The sequence below is a fragment of the Hyla sarda genome, chromosome 3, assembly GCF_029499605.1.
Source record: "Hyla sarda isolate aHylSar1 chromosome 3, aHylSar1.hap1, whole genome shotgun sequence".
Lineage (NCBI taxonomy): Eukaryota > Metazoa > Chordata > Amphibia > Anura > Hylidae > Hyla > Hyla sarda.
The window spans coordinates 245,672,565-245,686,514 of record NC_079191.1 but is presented as its reverse complement, the minus strand read 5'-3'; the positions used below and the strand labels follow the sequence as shown (position 1 = coordinate 245,686,514).

Sequence of the window (13,950 nt, the reverse complement as noted above, 5' to 3'; positions counted from 1 at the left end):
CTGACCCGCCCGTTCCACAGACCTGAATCTGATTGAGCACATCTGGGACATCATGTCTCTGACCATCCACCAACGCCACGTTGCACCACAGACTGTCCAGGAGTTGGCGGATGCTTCAGTCCAGGTCTGGGAGGGCATCCCTCAGGAGACCATCTGCTGCCTCATCAGGAGCATGCCCAGGCGTTGTAGGGAGGTCATACGGGCATGTGGAGGCCACACACACTACTGAGCCTCATTTTGACTTGTTTTAAATGGGCACTGTCAGATACAAAAAACTTTTGATATGTTGTAAAGCATGAAAAACCAATAGGTTTTGCAATTGCTTTCATTAGAAAATTTTCAGTATTTCATATTGAAAAAGCCAGTCAAACAACTGCCCCCCCTGCCTAATTGGACACATACTAGTCCTGCTGTGTCTATGGATCATCACCTACATCATGGACCCACTTCCTTGATTGACAGCTGTGAGCACACAGTTCACAGCTGCAGGAAAAATCCTCCCACTGTCAGCTTGTGTCCCGCTACTGTCAGTGATGACAAGCTGGGAGTTATAGTTTTGTTAAAGCTAGGGGAGATGTGAGCAGACAGCATACTGAGGGAGGGGGCGGAGACTGTACAATGAGGCCACGCCCCCTCCCTTTGAGAGGAATACAGACTAGTGAGCTAAATTAAAAGCGTAATTAATTTTTATGTGTCTTGCACCTTTAAATTTTTTTAGATTAGGTACTGAGTGATTATATATATTTAAAAAAAAAATAAATAAATGTTTTTGTTGGATCTGACGGGTACACTTTAACCCCTTGGGGACGGAGCCCATTATAACCCTAAGGATGGGAGAATTTTTTTGCAATTCTGACCACTGTCCATTTAAGCATTAATAACTCTAGGATGCTTTTACTTTTCATTCTGATTCCGAGACTGTTTTTTCGTGACATATTCTACTTTATGTAAGTGGTACATTTTTGTCGATACGTGCATCATTTCTTGGTAAAAAAAATAAAAATAAAAAAATAAAAAAAAATTCTAAAATTTGATGAAAAAATTGAAAATGTTGCATTTATCTAAATTTGAAGCTCTCTGCTTGTAAGGAAAATAGAAATTCCAAATACATTATATACAATACGTCTACTTTATGTTTGCATCATAAAGTTAACGAGGGGTATTTACTAATCTTTTACTATGTAGTCTGGTTTTTACCCTTTTTTTTTCTACTTCATTTTTGACTATGTGCGACAAATTTACTAAATTGTTGCACGGCATTAATAAATTTGGCACACATAGGCAAAAGTGGGAAATTTACTTCATGTAGTAGAAAAAATAGTCTGTTCCTTTTTCCTGCTGTCTGAATAGGTTTGGCTGCTAGGTTTCCTTCTGGATCTTTTGTTTTTGAGTTTTTTTTTTAGCTTTTTCACCACATCTAAATAATTCAATAATTAAATTGTAGTCATGGCTCAGAATAGTGGTAAACGGCGTTTAGTGTGTGTATTACATTTTTTTTTAACACAGTTTTTTCTCCCTAAATGTACTTACTTTTTTTTTTTGGTTACTTCTTCTACAGATCCGTGTATCCTGTGGACTCCTTCGGATTCGGTGGACTACTACGACGACCAGCATTTTTCTTTGCTTGATGTTAATAAAATGGTTAACGAGGGCTTGTGGGGGAGTGTTTTTTTGTAATAAAATTTTTTTTAAACCTGTTGTGTTTTTTTTTTTTTTACTTTACTAGACAGTCTAAGTAGTGGAAGCTGTCTTATAGACGGAGGCCATTACTAAGCTGAGCTTAGCATTAGCCACAAAAACAGCTAGCGCTAACCCGCAATTATTACCCCGGTACCCAACACCACAGGGGTGCCGGGAAGAGCCGATACCAACAGGCCCGGAGCGTCAAAAATGGCGCTCCTGGGCCTAGGCGGTAACAGGCTGGCGTTATTTAGGCTGGGGAGGGCCAGTAACAATGGTCCTCGCCCACCCTGGTAACGTCAGGCTGTTACTGTTTGGTTGGTATTTGGCTGAGAATAAAAATAGGGGGACCCTATGTGTTTTTTAATATATTTATTTAAAAAAAAAAAAAACGCATAGGGTCCCCCCTATTTTCATTCTCAGCCAAATACCAACCAAACAGTAACAGCCTGACGTTTCCAGGGTGGGCGAGGACCATTGTTACTGGCCCTCCCCAGTCTAAATAACGCCAGCCTGTTACCGCCTAGGCCCAGGAGCGCCATTTTTGACGCTCCAGGCCTGTTGGTACCGGCTCTTCCCAGCACCCCTGTGGCGTTGGGTACGGGGGTAATAATAGGGGGTTAGCGCTAGCTGTTTTTGTGGCTAACGCTAAGCCCAGCTTAGTAATGGACTGTCTATAAGACAGCTTCCACTACTAAGCCTGTCTAGTAAAGTAAGGAAAAAACACAACAGGTTTTAAAAAAATTTGATTACAAAAAAAACACTCCCCCACAAGCCCTCGTTAACCATTTTATTAAAATCAAACAAAGAAAAACGCTGGCCATCGAAGTAGTCCACCGAATCCGTAGGAGTCCACTGGATACACGGATCTGAAATGAGAAGAAAAAAAAATGGGTTAGTACATTTATTATCACCTGCTCACAAATCTCCCGCCCCGCACGACTACAACTGCCAGCATGCCCTTACAGTAAGGACATGTTGGGAGTTGTAGTTGTGTGGTGCAGGAGATGTGTGGGCAAGTGACAAGCTTATCCCCTGCCCCCAGCTGCAGGACTACAACTCCCAGCATGCCCTTACAGTAAGGTGGGGCGGAGGCCGGGCACAGCGTTTCCCAACCTGGGACTTGTAGTTTTGCAACATCTGGAGGCACCCTGGTTGGGAAACACTGTTTTAGGCCAGTGTTTCTCAACCAGGTTGCCTCCAGAAGTTGCAAAACTACAACTCCCAGCATGCCTGGACAGCCAAAGGCTGTGGTCTGCAATCTGTGGCCCTCCAGCATGCCCCGACAGCCAAAGCCTTTGGCTCTCAGGGCAGGAGCCCGGGCTGAGATTACAGTGCAGCCACCCGGGCTCCTCATACGGCCTCCCCGCTACCCCCCCCCCCCCTTGTCTCCCGCCCGCACCGCTCAGCTCCCGCTGCTACAAGACTACAACTCCCAGCGTGTCCTTACTGTAAGGGCATGCTGGGACTTGTAGTCTTGCAACAGCAGACAGGTGGAAGTTGTGTGGCGCTGGCAGGTGAGAGGGGGGGGGGGGGGGAATGTAAATCACTGTAGTGTCCCGGTAGCGCAGTGAGGGTAGCGGGGAGAAAGTATGTCGGAGCCCGGGCGGCAGTAGCTTTTCCTGCACCATGTTGGAGCTGGAGTAAATTTAGTCATTTTTTACGGCCGTTGCGACAGTTTATTGCGCAACTGCGACTGTCTCAGTTAATAAATTCCTGACCACTGCAAGTAGAAACTGAAAACTTGCGTAAATTAAGTGGGGAAAAAAAATTTGACTTACTAGCTCTTGCTAGAGAAAGTCGCACATAAAATAGGGTAGGCGCAATTGCGACAATTTTGCGCCAAAAAAAATTACTAAACCCCTTAGTAAATGCCCCTCAACATGTTTTTACTTTTGGAAGACATCAGAGGGCTTCAAAGTTCAGCAGCAATTTTCTAATTTTTCACAAAATTTTCAAAATGAGAATCTTTCAGGGACCAGTTCCGTTTTTAAGTGGATTTGAAGGGCCTTCACATTCCCATTATAAAAACTGCACCCCTCAAAGTAATCAAAATGACATTCAGTAAGTGTGTTAACCCTTTAGGTGTTTCACAGGAATAGCAGCAAAGTGAAGGAGATAATTCAAAATCTCCATTTTTTACACTCGCATGTTTTTGTAGACCCAGTTTATATATATTTTTTTTTTTACAAGGGGTAATAGTAGAAAAAGACCCCCAAAATTTGTAACCCAATTTCTCTCGAGTAAGGAAATACCTCATATGCGTATGTGAAGTGCTCGGCAAGGGGATTTTGGAGAGTACGTTTTTCTGAAACGGTTTTTGGGGGGCATGTTGCATTTAGGAAGCCCTTATGGTGCCAGAACAGCAAACAAAAAAAAAAAAAAAAAAAAATATGGCATACCATTTTGGAAACGTAACAAGGGGTAAGGTGAGCCTTTATACCCCACAGGTGTTTCACGGCTTTTGCAAATGTAAAAAAAATAAATAAAAATTTTACCTAAAATGCTTGTTTTCCCAAAAATTTTACTTTTTTAAAAAGGGTAATTAGCAGAAAATACCCCTAAAAATTTGAAGCCCAATTTCTCCCGGTTCAGAAAACACCCCATATGGGGGTGAAAAGTGCTCTGCTGGCGCACTACAGGTCTCGGAAGAGAAGGAGTCACATTTGGCATTTGGACATCCAGCTGTTGCAAAACTACAACTCCCAGCATGCGCTGACAGACTGTACATGCTGAGAGTTTTAGTTTTGCAACAGCTGTAGGCACACTGGTTATGTATCACTGAGTTTGTGACCTAACTCTGTGTTTCACAACCAGTGTGCCTCCAGCTGTTGCAAAACTACAACTCCCAGCCTGTACGGTGCATGGTGTACATTGACTGCTGAGTGTTGGAGTTTGCAACAGCTGGAGGCACACCGGTCGTGAAACACTGAGTTAGGTCACCGACAGCCAACGGGCATGCTGGGGGTTGTAGTTATGCAACCAGCAGATGCACCACTACAACTCCCAGCATGCACTTTAGCTGTTTGTGCAAGCTGGGAGTTTTAGTTTTGCATAGAAAAAAATGTGCCTCCAGCTGTTGCAAAACCATAAGTCCCAGCATGCCCATAAGGCTGGGAGTTGTGGTGGTCTGCCTCCTGCTGTTGCATAACTACAGCTCCCAGCATGCCCTTTTAGCATGCTGGGAGCTGTTGCTAAGCAACAGCAGGAGGCTGTCACTCACCTCCAACGATCCACGCCGGAAAGTCAGTCCCTCGTCGTCGCCGCTGCTCCTGGGGCCCCGATCCCAACATTCCTGCTCACGTCCTCCGGAAGAGGGGCGGAGCGGGTTGCGGGAGTGACACCCGCAGCAGGCGCCCTGATTGGTCGGCCGGTAATCCGGCCGACGAATCAGGGTGATCGTGAGGTGGCACCAGTGCCACCTCACCCCTGCAGGCTCTGGCTGTTCGGGGCCGTCAGAGACGGCCCCGAACAGCCAGTAATTCCGGGTCACAGGGTCACTGGAGACCCGATTGACCCGGAATCGCACGTGGGGCATAATGACCCCCCTGGGCGATATGCCGGGATGCCTGCTGAACGATTTCAGCAGGCATCCGGCTCCGGTCCCCAACCGGCTAGCGGTGGGGACCGGAATTTCCATGGCGTATGGATACGCCCTCGGTCCTTAAGGACTCGGAATGCAGGGCGTATCCATACGCCATATGTCCTGAAAAGGGTAAGAGCCTGTAGTGTGGTTTTAAACTTTGATTTTGAGTGCAACTCCGTATCCGGACCTCCATGGGTTGATAAATTTGATTTCACTTGATAATTTGTGTGTGATTTTGTTGTCAGCGCATTCAACTATGTAAAGACCAAAGTATTTCATACGATTAGTTCATTCAGATGTGCTATCTAAGTGTTCCCTTTATTGTTTTTGAGCAGTGTATATCTGAGAAGGCCAAGGACATATGTAGAGTATAAATACTATGAATGAATGCACAGTATCATAAGCATCATAAGAATGTAAGCACAAATAAATACAGCCTAATATATATATCGGTATAAATACTATGAATGTATGCCCAGTGTGAATGCTTGGCACTTATGTACCATATGAATACTATGAGAGTATAAAATCTATGAGCATATCGCCATATAAATGATGAGCAAATATACTGTATAAATGCTATGAATGTATGCACAGTATAATTGCCATATCGTATGTACAGTATAATTATAAGTGTATGAGCATGCTATGTATGCACAGTATGTACCGTATCCATGCTATGAATGTATGAACAGCATAACGCTATGTACCATGTACAGCTAACTACAATGAACGTATGAAACAGAATACTACAATCCCATGAACAGTGTAAATGTTATGCACTAATGTGCAGCACAAATACTATGAGTGCAAGAACTGTAAAATGCTACAAGCGCATGTGCAACATAAATGCTTTGTCCTCATGTACAGCACACATGCTATGAAACACTAAAGTATAAATGCTACCGGTGTATGCAGTATAAATGCTGAGACGGTCTGTGTAGGATACTATGGACTTAAGTACAGTATAAATACTATGAGCATGTGAACCGTTAAACGCCACGAGGGTATGAACAGTATAACGCTAAGAGAACATGAACAGTAAAAATGCTATAATCGTATGAACGTAAAAGCAGTACGAACGCCATTAACATATGTACCATATGAAAGCTATAAATAGATGCACCGCATAAACATAATGCACCATTCATAGCATAACATATATAAGAGAACAACAGTATGAATGCCATGCACAGCATAAATACCGAGTATGTGTAGTATAAATGACATAAGCATATATGCAGAATAAGTGCTGTGAGCACACTAACTTATCAGGTACCGCGGGGAAAACAAACATCCTTGTCGAGACATTATTACCCAGACATTAGTAATCAGATAACCAGTGTAGCCATTCGGGTATTGCATATTAGAATTCCCTAAGCAACCTGCCAAATAACAATACTTGAAAAGTGATCTGCCAATGTCAACTACAGAAGTACACAAAAGGCACAGCTGTATCGTGGCGTATGAGTGGCACAATTACCTCCCAGAGTAGTACTACTGCGAGTGACATATGCATGGTGGAGTATGAGTGATATATCAAGGCGTATATGAGAAGCTCCTCACATTATATGCAGAAATTAATATTACGGAAACACCGCTGCAACATGACTATGTTTAACACCTGCTACGGTAAGAAAGCTACAAACTAAGTTACAGTGCAAAAGTTATGGACAGAAAAGCTTAGAATCGTATGAATGCTATGTACCGTATAACGAAAAGAATATATACCGTATCAAGCTAATAACTGTATGTACCGTATGAAAGCTGCGAACAGAATACATGCCCCGAACGTATGCACAGTATACCTCTATGGATGAAAAAACGCTAAATACATGCACGAATAACTGCTATAAATGTATGTCCTGCAACTTTTTTTTTTTTTTTAAAGCTTAACCCCTTAACGATTACAGACATAAATGTACGTCCTGGTTTGGCGGTACTTCGCGCATCAGGGCGTAAAATTTACGTCCTGTGTATGACCATGAACATCGGATGGGGACATAAAAAAATAAAAATAAAAAAAAGTTGAAAAATGTAAAAAAATTCAAAATTTTTAATCCCCTTGCCCTAATAAAAATGAAGATTGCCCGTTTTTCCCATTTTACCCCCAAAAAGCGTAAAAATTGTTCTCTTTATAAAATTATTTGGTAGCTCCGCGTGTGTAAATGTCCAATATATCAAAATATAATGTTAATGATCCCGTACGATGAACGGCATAAACGTAAAAAATAAAATAAAATGTATTCTGTCAGGGAAAACTGCATCCTACAGGCAACATTGATAAAATGTCCCCCTAGATTCTGTCCACACAACGGATTTCGAACAAAAACTATAAGTCTATTAACTATAACTCATTAAAGTAGTACTTCAGTGGAAAACATTTTTTTTTTTTTTTTTTTTTAATCAACTGGTGCCAGAAAGTTAAACAGATTTATAAATGACTTCTGAATGTCTTTTTTGTCTTGTCCACAGTGCTCTCTGCTGACACCTCTGTCCGTGTCAGGAACTGTCCAGAGCAGCACAAGTTTGCAATGGGGATTTTCTCCTTCTCCAGACAGTTCCTGATACGGGCATCAGGTGTCAGCAGAGAGCACTGTGGACAAGACAAAAAAGAAATTTAAAAAGAAAAGAATTTCCTCAGTAGCATACAGCTGCTAAAAAGTACTGGAAGGGTAAAGATATTTTAACAGAAGTCATTTACAAATCTGTAACTCTCTGGCACCAGTTCATTTAAAAAAAAGTTTTCCACCGGAGTACCCCTTTAAGTTGATGCTGAATTCCACCCAAATAATGAACATTCATTCTTTTGTAAGTGTCCATTAGGCCAACAAAATTCTCCTACTAAAATTCAGCAGTGTGCATAGAGCAGCTGCAATGGGACTTGGAATTCGGCCCTAAGGGTATGTTCACACAGCGGAATGTGCGTGCAGAATACTGCAGGTAAAAAAAATAAATAAATCATTTGTGGAGCAAAATTAAAATAAATAAACAAACCATTTTGGAACTTTTGGGGGCTTCCGTTTCTACGCAGTGCACTATACAAAGTGGGTCCATTAAAATGATACCCACTTTGTATAGGTTTTATTTTATTACAAAAAAAAATAAAAATTATATATATATAACTTTTTGTACGAAAAATTTGTGCTCTTCTGGCTCCTATAAAACTTTATTTTTCTGTATACGGTATGTGTAGGCAAATTTTTTGTGCCGTGATCTGTAGTTTTTAAACAGCGATGGGACTTTTTGATCACTTTCTTTCATTTTTTCCATGATATATGACCAAAATACGCAATTCTGGAATTCGGTATTTTTTTCTGTATGCGCCATTGACCGCGCGGTTAAAGAACATGTCCGGTGCTCACTTTCCTTATTGTATCCGTTCTGGGCTGCAAAAAAATAAAATAAAAAATAATAAAAATTAAGCTCTCTCTTACTTGCCTATGCTCCCCCAGTGCTCCGGTACAGGTGTTCGGTCCCCGGGCTGTCTTCTTCTTACTTCCTGTTAGCCCGGCACGTTACACGGAGCTTCAGCCTATCACTGGCCGAGGCGGGACATCACCTGGAGAATTTTCACCAGAGTTCCCCTTAAAGGGGTTATCCACTATAAGGTGATTTTAGCACGTATCTGGCAGACAGTAATGGACATGCTTAGGAAGGATCTGTGCTCGTGAGATTACCATAACACTGTGGCTAGCTTTTTGTGAAGTGGTATTTCCTGTTTGACTTTTCTTCTTTTGCCTACAAATCCCATAATCCCATTGAAACAAATGAGCTGCATCCATTCAAAAGACCTGTGGTTTTCAATCAGGGTGCCTACAGCTGTTGTATTAGTTGCAGATTGATCCCTCCACCAATTGAAGCAGACGGGCTCCCTGTCATCAGCTGACTAGTGAGTCAGGTCTCGGCCGCATTGCAAGCTGGGAAAAATCTGAGACAGTCATTTTGTATGCTGTGAAAATTAAATATTGGGGTGAAAAATCACATAAGAATTGTGAGAAAACCGTCACACACACACACAGGTACAGACACTATATTATGAACTACACTAACTTTACAGCCCCTGTAGCATAGTCAAATACAGCACACACTCCCTGTGCTGCGGCCCTGGCAGTAAGTGATCCTCCTGGGCCTCCGTCCATGTGTGTCTGCAGTCTGCTCTGGCCTTCACTACTATACACATGGGGGAGTATGTGCAGAGCAGAATGCAGACAGAGCATTGCACCATAGTGTCTTCTACAGACCTTAGGATGCAATGCTCTGCAGCCGGCACATGTGCATAGTGTGTGTACATTCCTATTCAGGTGGGGGAATGGGCAGAGCATTGCCCCCTAGTCTGTACTACAGACACAAGGATGCAATGCTCTGCATATACCCCTATTTGTATGGCAGTATATGCAGAGCATTGCACCCTTGTGTCTGTAGTATTACAGATACTGGGGTACAAATGCTCCTTATAATGATCCTGTACAGCAACCGGTGTAAACCTAAAATAAATAAAATTGATGCTGTTTGGTCACATCACATGCTAGAAACCTTTAATATGGCCATTGTACATAATTTTTCAAGTAGATTCAGCTGAACCCCTTTTTTTTGGAATTTTGGCATTTTCCCGATTAATCGATAAAATAATCAACAACTAATCGATTATTAAAATTAATTGTTAGCTGTAGCCCTATAAGTCAAATAAATAAAAAATCCTGGAATACCCCTTTAAAGTGGCTATTTACATTTTAGCTTGTTCTACTGCACCGTTTCATTCCTTTTCTATGGTGGATTGGAAACCTTTGGCACCCCCATAGAGAATGAATGAGGTATTGTGGCCATGCTGAGGACAATTATGTTTCGATTGTCAGGATCAGTCGGGGCCCAGCAGTCAGTCCCCTATGGATCAGCTGGTTATGCCCTCCTATGAATTGGAGTTAAAGGAGTACGCCGATGCACCACAAAAAAAAAAAATGCCACAATTTAGTCCATTAACTTATCTGCCCAACGACCCCTCAATCTTGTTAAACGGCCCAGCCATTCTCCTGTTACGGCCGCCCGAAGTTCCTGGCCCACGCTGGGAAAAACTACATCTCCCAGCATGCCCGCTCCTGACATCCGGCCAGCTCCTGCCCTCCCCCTGATTGGGTGACAGCGCTTAGGTGGGCGTTTGCTGAGCTGAGCCTATGGCAGCTCAGCGCATAAATGAATAAATTAAGTTAGAGGGAGTAGCCGACTCTGGGCTGGGAGGCCGCCACAGCCCGCCCGCAGTGACTCATGGGATCGATGAGTCACTGGGCGAAGATGGCGCAGGATCGTGAAAAAAAGGCAGTCGAGCGTCATCAAAGGCACCAGCTTCCGGCCTGATGGAAAACCGAGGAGAAGTCCGGGAAGAAGCCGATATGGACAAGGTGAGTACATTACAATGTAATATAACTTTTATTCATGCTTCTTTTCACAGGTAAAAGTTTTGCGTCGGAGTACTCCTTTAAAGGGGTACTCCAGTGAAAACCTTTTTTCTTTTAAATCAACTGGTGGTAGAAAGTTAAACATATTTGTAAATTACTTCTATTAAAAAATCTTAATCCTTCCAGTACTTATTAGCTGCTGAATGCTACAGAGGAAATGTCTTTATTTTTGGAACACTGATGACATCACGAGCACAGTGCTCTCGGCTGACATCTCTGTCCATTTTAGCAACCATTCATAGCAGATGTAGGCTAAGGGCAGCATGGTGGCTCAGTGGTTAGCACTGCTGCCTTGCAGTGCTGGGGACTTTGGTTCAAATCCCACTAAGGACAACAATAAATAAAGCGTTATTATAATAACGACAGCAGAGAGAACTGTGCTCGTGATGTCATCAGAGAGCATTCCAAAAAGAAAAGAATTTCCTCTGTAGTATTCAGCAGCTAATAAGTACAGGAAGGATTAATATTTTTTAATAGAAGTCATTTACAAATATGTTTAACTTTCTGCCACCAGTAGATTTAAAAGAAAAAAGGTTTTCACCGGAGTACCCCTTTAATAGGCTGTGACAGGAATAGCCCTTTAAATTGGCTGTTGTCCAAACCTTTAGGTTATATTCAGTTAAAGAGACAAGCGGTGTCCATACTCTTCTAGAGCTGCTTAATTCACAGACACCAACCGAATAGGAATCTGCCAGACTTGCAGCTGTAATATGAATGTAACGGTGCACGATATGAAATAGACCTTAGCCCAAAGTTCACTTTTGCATCAAAGAAACAACAGATTTGTCTGCGACACCTGAAGGAGTCCATTATAAGTCAATAAGGTCCATCGGGTGCTGCAGGTGTCTATTGTGCAATAGATCTTGAACTGCATCATGGTTATCATATAACAAACCATGGTGCACATGTGAACAAAGCCTTATCCATGGGATGGTTGATTGATCCCTTTAAGGGTATGGTTACACCGCGTAGTTCCCATAGAATTACGTGCAGTGAACATTAACATCAGTGTGAATGGGTCTTCTGCGAGACTTGATCACTAGGGGTGTGAATTGGCAAGAAATTGGCGATACGATACACGTATGAAGATACGATATATCCCAATTCTGTCTCAGAGACGATATATTGTGACATAATGTTATATTTTAATAGGTCGTACAATTAAGCATGCAGTGATACCAACTATGTTTACATGTTTTTATATAGGAATAGGGGGTGATTTGAACTTTTAATATGGAAGGGGTTAGTGTGTGTCTTTTAAACTTTTATTTTTATTTTTTTTAACACCACTTTATTAGTCCCCTAGGGGACTTTTAGGAGGAATCATTAGATTCCTCATACAGATCAATAGAGTTCTATTGAACTCCATTGATCTGTGTGCTCTGCAATCCATTGATAGAGCCTAGTCCAGCCAGGATCTATCAATGACAGAGCCACAGACACCAGGGAAGCAGAGGTAAGCACTACCTCTATAGTGGATCGCCCCCTTGCGATCCACCCCACCACGGAGCATTCCCATGTCCCTTTAGACGCCGCTATCAGCTTTGACAGCTCGATCTAAAGGGTCAATAGCCAGCCATGGCGATCGCCACATGATGGCTATTAGCAGCAGCCCCAGCTACTGAGAACAGCCGGGGGCTGCAGAGTACGGAGCTAGCAGGAGTCAGGGACCCGCACCATACAGACTGCTGAGCGCCGCTGCGCTTGTCAGGTCCAGCCCTGCTTGCTCGAAGCCGGGCTAAGAGCTGGAAAAAATTCACCTGCCCGGCGCCCGGAACTGCATGCCCCGAGTGTCGGGAGATAGGAATTCCAAATCCCTAAAAAATATTTTGAATCGATACAGTATCGTCTAATGAAATATTCTTACACCCCTACCGATCACACTGAGGAATTTCTGCAGTGGACAATTCCGCCGTTCAAATTGTTCCACGCAAAGAAAGAACATGTTCATTGTTTGCGCAGAAGTCCGCGAGCACAGCATAGCAGTCAATGGTGACAGCGCACTGCCGTGCGGTCCTACCGCCAAAGTAATTAGGCGGCGGCAGCCTCCAGGTGGAATCCCCGCTCGCAGATTGTGACCATTTACAAATGCATATTTAGCTAAAGTCTTTTAAGAATGATAGAATATGACGTCACATATCTACAATGTATCCCCAATCGTATAAATACTGTAGAAACGTAATGATACAACAGTTTATAACAAACAGATGTGCCATTCAGGAGTACGGAAAAGATGGGAGAACTGCAGCTTTATTATGCAGAAGTAATAACCATATAGATCATAGGTCCCCAAACTGCAGAGCTCCAGCTGTTGCACAACTACAACTCCCAGCCAATGGCTTCGCGAGCATGCAGGGAGTTGTAGTTTTGCAACAGCTGGAGGCACACCAGTTGTTTGCAAAATATAATAAAGAAAAACATTAATTTTCTATTTAGAGACAAATAAAGCAATACATTTCACTGGTTACAAGAAATCCGGATAGTGTGAAATGTGTCCTAACCAAATAGCTTCCTGTAGAGCTGCAGCCATCACTCCCCGAGCTCAGCTTCATCTGATAACACCCAGACTATCTGCCTGCTGGGATTTACACAGCACCGTGTAGTTGAGCTGACTTTGCAGTTTGGCATTTGTAGGTTTTAAGTTTGCAAGTATAACCCCCTCAAGATGGAAGAGAGAAAACGTTACATAGTAAACCCCGCTCCATCTGTATGAGGAGGAGGGGAAGAAGCTTCTCGCCCAGTGCGCAGTAAAGTTCCTCCAAGCTCCCCCTCACTAGAGACTGTACACACAGAGCAATACAACAACCACAACCGCACTCACCCGGGTCCTGTACCTGGGTCACACGAGCAGCTCCGCTAGCCCTGGCACTATGGGCATCTCCCGGAGGCTGAGGGTCATGCTCAGGAGGATGCTGTCGCCGCGCCAAACAGGAGGGCTCTACAAGTTATACCAGCGCTGAAGCCCGTGCAAAACTACAACTCCCGGCGTCCCCATGGAAAGGAGCGCAGACAATGAGGCATGTTTCTGCTGTCTGAGGGAGCCGTGTTGGCAATGAAGCCCCACCCCGTGCAAGAATTTAACCCTAGAGTGTGAGGGTGGGGGTCTGAGAGGAAAGAAGGGAGACTCTATGCTCGGCTGGGAGCTCTGCAACGTCAGCAGTAGTGGGGAAGAAGCAGCAGTCTGAAGATGGGGGACCAAGATGTGGCATCAGGCTAAAGATGAGGGGACCC

General features: G+C 43.3%; 1 protein-coding gene across 2 annotated transcripts in view; it reads right to left on the bottom strand.

Moving 5' to 3' along the window:
* DSE (dermatan sulfate epimerase) overlaps window positions 1–13,741 on the bottom strand; it is a 48,150-nt gene extending 34,409 nt beyond the window's left edge. Inside the window, exon 1 of one of the 2 annotated variants that reach the window (XM_056566369.1) lies at window positions 13,554–13,741. The gene's annotated coding sequence lies outside the window, so the exon portion shown is untranslated. Of the gene's footprint in view, window positions 1–13,540 lie in introns of both variants that reach the window. The other variant, XM_056566368.1, reaches the window with a different exon arrangement.
* Window positions 13,742–13,950: the final 209 nt, after the last annotated feature.